The following is an 8703-nucleotide window of genomic DNA, read 5'->3' on the forward strand; positions in this document are numbered from 1 at the left end:
CAAGTCGTCCGCTCTCCAGCTTCACCAAGGCACTCCTCCTTCCTCTCCTCCCCCATTGATTCCGCTCCCCTACTCGTCCGGTCTCGATTGCTGACGGTGACGTGCCGTGTTGTCTGGCAGGTGGCTCCACGGAGGCGGTGGCCGCGGCGGGCGAGCTCTCGGACTGGCAGCAGCGGCACACCACCCTCGTTCTCGCCAGAGCCAAGGTAAGGTCTCCCGGGATCTCATCCTCCTCTTCGCCGATTAGAGATGGCTCTAAAGTCTCAAACTGTAATTTGTGATCCCTGCAGGAACTCGCTACTGTAATTTGTGATCCCTGCAAGAACTCGCTAAGATCCGGCATGATCTGTGCCCACGCCACATGAAGGATACGCAGTTCTGGACAATCTACTTCCTGCTCGCCAGGAACTACATCTTACCGTAAGCTCTCGCCTCATCAGTTTTCGCCTATGTGCAGTGTTCTAGTAGCAGAGCTCAATTTAGCTTCACGGTCTTTTGAATCAGCCAGACGATTCAATCTTGGACTCAAAACTAACTTCAGAGTAGCTTTTGATGTTGTAATTCTTCAGTTAGGAATTCTAGTCCATGATGTCCCTTAGTACCCGTCAAAGTATTTTGGTATTTAAACATGATGATTACCTCAGCTACCTGTAGTGCCATCGTGCTGTCCTTGTACATAGATATCCAGCAAAAGGGATGGTTATCTGAAGATAATAAACTATGTCAAATGTGAGTACCTGTGTATGTAGAAATTCTGTAGGCAAGTGCGGGCTGGCCGTAACAAGCCCCGCTTGCATCCTTAGTCTTGACTCTTGAAGGCTTTCAACTCTCCCTACTTGGAAAATCTATTGAGTGTATAAGTTACCAGGTGGTTTTGCTAGTGGCCCCATTTGCATCTTTTTTTTTAGTTTTTTTTTAAGTTTATACACAGAGAAATTCCTCTTACTGCATGTATACAGTTTTATCTAATTGGATCCACCGTGTTATTCTTCTGTATAATCGATTGATGCAACTGCCAAAGATGCTGCTGGGACGGTGCAGATCGATGGGATGAAGTACAAGCTCAAGAATATCCATTGGCACTCTCCTTCAGAGCACTCATAGTACAGTGTTTTGTCAGTTGATTTGATCATAGGTATATAAGTTTATGCAGCTTACTAACTCGTTTTTCTGTCCTGTCTTATCTGCTGCCATAATTCTCAAAAATCTCACACTTTTTTTATGATATACTCCATGATGCAGCAAGTCTATTTTATTTGTGCACAACCGGTCATGTATAAATGCTAGATGGAATGAATTGACAGGAGTCCATCGATCAACACGTGCTTCCTCGAGCGGACGCAGGTCTTGTTCAGTTTGATGTTCAACCTCCGCACAGGCGCCAAGCACAAAGCCGTCGGACCAGATCAGCCACCTGCCTACATCCTACCTCAATATGATGTGAAGTCATTTTGATTTTGTAATTTCTCACTTAGTGGTAAATACTTCTCCCATCTCCTCCCCTCCTCATCCGGTCACCCCTAAATCTATCTCAATTCTATTCTTGTGGGTCTTGTGAGAAGTAGAGAATTCAGTTCATCAGTATGTTTGTTTTTTCTCTTTGCTAAATGCCAAGCTGATGTTAATCTTGTTAAGGTTTTAATTTGGATGAATCACCAACAATCATTCAGTCTATCATGTGTGTTATTTATCTAGGCTCAGTTTGCAGTTAGTGAATTTTGCCGCATTGAACTTATTATACAATATTCAGTGAAAAATAGACACAGATGAAAAGATGACTTTACCTAAGTTCAGTCAATATCGAGAGCACCAGAACTTGCTTTTTACTTGATAATTTGAACCAAAAAAACTATTTCGTAAGTTACCAAAGACTTCCAAGAGTTGCGGAACAGGTTGCTAGTTAGTAGTACCTTTTTTATTGGATATTTTTGTGTGCATCTTACAGATGTGCATCGGCTTATTTTTCTCCTGCTCTGCCCCTGATCCCATACAAGTCTTAATTTTCTCAGAGTAAGTAGATCGAGCTCCAGTCAAAGTATCTTTGTCGCCTATCGTCATGCCCCAACTGAACAGGCAAGAAATTTGAACTTAGATGCTCTATTCTCCAACTCTCCAGTTCAGATAGATACCCATCAAATTGCCTTTGCCCTGATGTCGGATCCAGAAACTATCAGGTTTGGATGTGTCTATGTATCAACACTATAATTGACTCCATTATGTAATAGGAGGCTTCTCAGTTGTGGCTCCATGTCTCAGCAAACAATTTAGTTGTTTATGTACTGTTACTGAAATCTAACACGGACATTTGTAGGGTATTTATTCTCTCTTTGCTGTTTAAGTTAGTATCTACTCTGGTCGAAGCACCTCAGGCCATCAAAAGATTTGATGACCTCTAGTTAGAGTAGAAGATTTGTTGAGCTCTAGATAGTAGCAATTTCAAAAAACATTTTGTTCTTCAGCTTGTTCCTATTCTAACTCATAATCAGTTGGCCTACATCTTTTCTGTTACATTTAAGAAACAGAATATTAGGTTTGATTTGTCTTATCCATAGGAAAATTGGCAGTAATTCAGTGTATGTTTCTCTTTTATGCAGTGAGAAAGTGGGCATGATGAATCATGTGGTGCAGCTGCACAGGCGAGCCTGTGACTTGTTGGTGGCGGGGAAGGTGTGAAGGGAATAGAGTTCACAGCAGTTCATCTTCATCTCTTCTGCATCCAGCAGACATCGAAGGTAATTGCTTGGCATGCTTGGTCCTGCTTTTCCTTTTTTTTAATAGGCTAGTGGTTCATGCTTCACCATGTTCTGGTAGCACGGCATTCATCCTAGCTTGCTAATCCTTCTGGTAGTGCCGGTAGTTTCTTGCATTAACTTGATGGTGGTTGCTTGAAAGAGCAGAATACAAGAGTTCATAGGTACAATAATTGACAACCAAAAACAAAGGAAAACTGAAATGAACTTGAACACTCCTCTACAGGCTGACCCAGAAATTAATGTAGTGTCTTCATTCAATAAATAGCTTCAATCTTGATTTGGCTGCTGACTGTGGTAGTAGAAATTCTTATTTCACACTGCAATTTACTTACTATACATAAGCAGGTTCATATTCAATAAAGGATTCTTTATGATTTTTTTGAAAAAAGTTCTGCATAAGCAGGTTCATATGTCAACATAGCTTCAATATTGATTTGGCTGCTGACTATGGTAGCAGAAATTCTTATTTCAAATGCAGTCAGTGATATAGAGCTAAAGACTATTGCTTGATAACATAGTTGCGATTCAAGGGAATAAACAGAGGGCGAATCTATGACTATAATTTAGGTAAACATGACCAGTTTTTTCTGCTAAATTGCAGAAAACTTAAAAGAAGCAAAGAAAACATCTAAGGCATAATTAACACCCCTCCCTACAGTACATAATCAAAAGCAAGCCAAACGATTAAGCATCAATATTTACTCACGCGTTATTGCTGTCTACAAATGCTTATAATAACTCAACGCCGTAAAACAGAATGAGCACCATGCTGACAATAAACAACTCTCCCCCTTCCCCTCCCTCCCTACTCTCTCTAGATCGACATAAGACCCAAGAGTTACTGGTTTGCACCACAGCTCCGCACACATTTCTGTTTCCTAAATGAGCACTGGAGGAGACTCCATCAAAGATATTGCTACATGCATAAGTCCAAAATTATCTTTTCTTTCGGAAGGTATATTGTATACAATCAAGGACAGGACCCAATTGGCATACGTTTTAAGCTCCATGGTGACAGTTATTTGTCAGCTAAGAAGTTTTACTATACAATACATAGATTGAACGCAAGCAGATTTTACAAAAACTATAATGTGAGCAAATGTTGTTAAAACACTTAGTACCCATGTAACTAAAGTTTACTCCCTCCGTCCTACTAGTGTCAAAAACGCTCTTATATTATGGGACGGAGGGAGTAGTTCATAGGTAACAACATGAGCAGTAAAATAATACAAAGCTATGAAAAGAAAACTCAATTGTAAAACTCAGTAGTAACATAGAGCTCCAAAATAGGAACACAGGTCCATGCTCAGTAACTTCACACTCGAGGTAATCTTTAGTAGGTCATTGAAGAAAACTGTGCAAAGATAGTGGGAAAAAAGTATCTCTAAAGAGCATAACCTAACCATAGCCTAACGCAAATTTCAATTTACTGAATCAATATCTCATTAGATATTTCTGTCTACTAACTATGTAGCACAAGAACATCATAAATAAATTTTCACTTGCTAAGCCAACAAACATTTGTGTCTGCTAAACCATTGGCCTGAGTCGTGGTGCTCCCATGCATGGGCCAACCTAGTGAACATAGTGTGCTACTGGTAAGTGGAACTATTCTGGCTAATCATGGTTAGATCTGCTGCTATTCCACGGAAGCCGACTGGAACTTGTGTGTATTCAGTTTTAGTTCAAATGGAGCTAACTGATTTCTGTTATAAGATTTTTTAGTTCAATTTCTCTATCGTTTTTCGCATTTCGCATGTGCTTATGACACGCTACACCCAACCATGAAATTAGATGCTTCCTTATTATAAATAAGGGATGGACACTGAATCTGGTGACAAAAGAGGCAGAGATAGACAGTGACCATCAATTCATCTTCAGAAAAGTCCGCGGACTTGTAGAGATTTTGACTCCCTTTGGCCTAACTCGTAGGTACATCTATCAGCAATTCAGAGTGAAGCTTATATTGCGTTGCTATGATCACCACTATTTTATTTTCGAGTCAACGATAAATTTAGATTGCTAATGTAACTACTCATGTACTTAAATTAGAAGTGTGTCTCATCTATCATAACTGATTATCACTATTCGTTAGGAAATAGTATGCAACCTTTCTTTCAATAACTTTTCTTGCACAAGGTGGATTATAAGTACTGACCATCTAAAATTGTAGCTCAAGCAAATAATTATTTATGTATACAGAAGGAAAAGAAATAAACCACATACCCTGAAAGAAGTGGTACATGACATGAACCAGTGATTTTTATCGCTATTGCCTATGAGAAGTTATTGTGTTCACTACGCTCTAACTAGCAATTATACATATATTGTGTATGCTAACATTTCTAGCAAAGAAGTCATCGATTCATTTATCCAGAATCACTGGTTCATGTCATGTGCCACTTCTTTCAGGGTATGTGGTTTAAATAATCACTGGATCTTGAACCTGCCGATTAATTGCTTGAACACCTCATTGCCGCACACAATGGTCAGTAGCAACATGCAAACAATCTTTTGTTCAAGATCTTGCGAGTCATGCACTGGCTGCCCAGTAATGAAATTCAAAAATAGCAAATGCAAAACCTTGTGTGCAGAGGAATCAACAGCGGCTCACCTTGGCCCCTGTTGAGTGTCGAGGAGGAGAGGTGCTCACAATGCAACAGTAATAATCATAGTTGTTCATATCAGTAGATAAATACCATGATTTTCATCATTTCCCAGACATGTACGTCATTTCCTCATCCCGTCTTGAAACTGTCATATATCCATATCGGTCTTGCAAGAAGTTACTTATTTTTAGACAAATTAACTCCACTACCAAATTAGGAGATACATGGCCATCTTCCTCAAAAATATGAATAGAACTAAATTAGGGTTCAAACGTCTACTTCTCAGATAATCAATATCAGTTATTTAGCATTAATTAAGGATTCGAATGGTAAAGCAGTAAGAGGATAGGTAATATTGAGGAGGTTGATTCAGCACTTCATCAGCCATAAATTTCAATAATGCTTAATGGGGCTGGCCTCACTGGGAAGAAAGGACAGCTAGCCAACCAGGGGTTTAGCAGGCGTGCTGAGGCTGCGACCCTGTTTGGCTTTGCGGCAGCCTAGGCATCACAGAATCGCCTTCCTTGTGTGCGGGGGCGAGCTATAAATTGATAAGTTAACCAACTGTGTCTATCCTCCCATTAATATAGCTTGATATTTAAATCTACTTCATCAATGACACAATGGTATGGAAGATGATTTCTACATGTTTTCCTGTGTACTGATTATGAACAGAAAAGATATATCCATCCTCTAATCATGTACATGCCATGCCAGACATGAAGTTTAAACTAAGATGGGGCTGTTAATCCTTTTAGATGATGAGATACAAGAATAAGATTAAAAAACAAACGTACATAAGCTAAAGAAAGCATTGAGTGTGTGGCTCATGGAAAGTGTGCAACGTGTGAATGGGAAACTGCTACAAAATCGAACTGTTGACAATTTTTTTTCACAAGGCATCTCTCTAAGCACACAGTACTCACCTTATATTGTAGTTGGAACGGGGAATAGGACGCAACTAGAAATTCAGCAATGCAGAAGCGGCCACCAATCAATGGAAATCTGAAATTGATAAGAGAATATCAAATATGTAGTTATGTATAAAACCGAGAAGGTGCCTTCTGAGATGTCAACTGAAAGTAACCCACTGATGTTGGGAAGGATTTATAATTTAGAGTTTGATCTTCACCCAAAAAAAGGGAAAGCTATTGATCTGCGTTCAGTTTACTCTGAATTTTACCAATTCAATATATGCTCTCGCGTTTCAGCTTTGGTATGTGATGCTGCACTTCTTGGATATATATTCAGTTGACTTTCGGAATTAGTTATACCAGTTTGAAAACAAACATGTACATTGCATCTGATAATCACTGAAAGACTACAGTGCACCTTCTGTGAGTGCATGCTGTGCTGATCTTTCTTTAGGTTGATCAGTTTACCACAAGAATGATATAAATTTGTTCGTTGTTCTAACTATTGCAAAATTGAGCTGCTTGGATAGGTGAAAATTTTTTGACAAAAAAAGGCATACTCGGATCCCACATCAAGCAACAAGCAAGAAATCAAGAGCTGCTCAAGCTGAGCTCCAAATCGGCAACTTCCGTGCAGTATTTTTCGACCAGAAGTTGAACCATAAATAAACAGAGGGAAGCTTGATAAAACCTCATGAATGGATGGAACCCTGGCCATACCTCTTCTCCAGGAAACAACCGCACAAATTTTCCATTGCCGCTCCTCTAAGTTTTCTGACGCGGTTTTTGATAACTACTGCAACTCCCTGCTGCTCTGCGGGAGCTTCCATTTGACCGCTACCTCTCTTTGCAAAACGTTGAACGAATTGTTTCACAAGATGATGACTATCAGAAAAATTTAATTGCTCCTGAGCAAGGGTACCGTCGACTATAGAGTCTGGTCTCCGTTTATTTAGAGGGCCAGCTGAAGCCTCTGTAGATGCTGTAAGATTATATGTGATTGCTAGCTGTGTGTGTTGATTGTTGTGTGACGTGGAGAAGTACATTCGTACTTGCATATGTTCTGTGATGAACTTGAAACATGTCATGTTAGATGCATGTTGGAAACAATCACATTATGTGTTTTGAATGTGAATTACTTTATGTGCTATGTTTGCTTGTAATTTTGTTCTAATAATTCTAGTAATATAGCACTAATTTTAGGCTTGGTTAAACATGTTTAGATCCCCAATCACACACGAGTGTGTGCGATGGCATCCCCAATCGCCAACCTATCCAAGCACACAATTTTCAATTCTAATTGTGTGTGACGGACCCTATTTGTTGACATCGGGTCCAATGAAAATCTTTTATACCAACACTGGAGCAATTGCCTTGGCGAAGGAATTCAGGTTTCACAAGAGAACCAAACACATCAAGAGACGCTTCAACTCCATTCATGAAAAGGTAAGGATGGATACATAGAAGTCTGCAAAATACATGCGGATCTGAATGTAGCAGACCCGTTGACTAAGCCTCTTCCGCGAGCAAAAGATCAGCACCAAGACTCTATGGGTGTTAGATTTATTACAATGTAATCTAGATTATTGACTCTAGTGCAAGTGGGAGACTAAAGGAAATATGCTCTAGAGGCAATAATAAAGTTGTTATTTTATATTTCCTTATTCATGATAAAGGTTTATTATTCATGCTAGAATTGTATTGACCGGAAACTTAAATACATGTGCGAATACATAAACAAATACCGTATCCCTAGTGAGCCTCTACTAAACTAGCTCGTTGATTAAAGATGGTTAAGGTTTTCTAACCATAGACATGCGTTGTCATTTGATAACGGGATCACATCATTAGGAGAATGATGTGATGGACAAGACCCATCTGTTAGCTTTGCATATTGATTGTTCAGTTTATTGCTATTGCTTTCTTCATGTCAAATATATACTCCTCCGACTATGAAATTATGCAACTCCCGGATACCGAAAGAATACCTTGTGTGCTATCAAACATCACAACATAACTGGGTGATCATAAATATGCTCTACAGGTATCTCCGAAGGTGTTTGTTAAGTTTGCATAGATCGAGATTAGGATTTGTCACTCCGAGTATCGAAGAGGTATCTCTGGGCCCTCTCGGTAATACACATCACAAGCTTGCAAGCAAATGACTAAGGAGTTAGTTACAAGATGGTGTATTATGGAACAAGTAAAGAGACATGCCAGTAATGAGATTGAATTAGGAATGAAGATACCGACGATCGAATCTCAGGCAAGTAATATGCCGATGGACAAAAGGAATTATGTATGTTGTCATAACGGTTTGACCGATAAAGATCTTCGTAGAATATGTAGGAGCCAATATGGCCATCCAGGTTCCGCTATTGGTTATTGACTGAAGAGGTGTCTCGGTCATGTCTACATAGTTCTCGA

At 39.5% G+C, this 8703-nt stretch overlaps 1 long non-coding RNA gene across 6 annotated transcripts; it reads left to right on the plus strand.

The window, feature by feature from the left end:
• The first annotated feature begins 43 nt into the window (after nt 1-43).
• LOC119317619 lies at nt 44-7837 on the plus strand. Of its 6 annotated transcripts, none has more exons than XR_005153689.1 (6): nt 44-206; nt 291-420; nt 1022-1135; nt 1305-1477; nt 2010-2732; nt 6807-7426. It is a non-coding gene; the product is annotated as an uncharacterized LOC119317619 (long non-coding RNA). The 6 variants fall into 6 exon arrangements; XR_005153683.1 differs by having other exon boundaries at nt 51-206; nt 2595-2732; XR_005153690.1 differs by lacking the exon at nt 6807-7426 and adding an exon at nt 7500-7837 and having other exon boundaries at nt 1305-2732.
• The last annotated feature ends 866 nt before the right edge of the window (nt 7838-8703 follow it).

Source organism: Triticum dicoccoides, chromosome 1B (assembly GCF_002162155.2).
Source record: "Triticum dicoccoides isolate Atlit2015 ecotype Zavitan chromosome 1B, WEW_v2.0, whole genome shotgun sequence".
NCBI lineage: Eukaryota > Viridiplantae > Streptophyta > Magnoliopsida > Poales > Poaceae > Triticum > Triticum dicoccoides.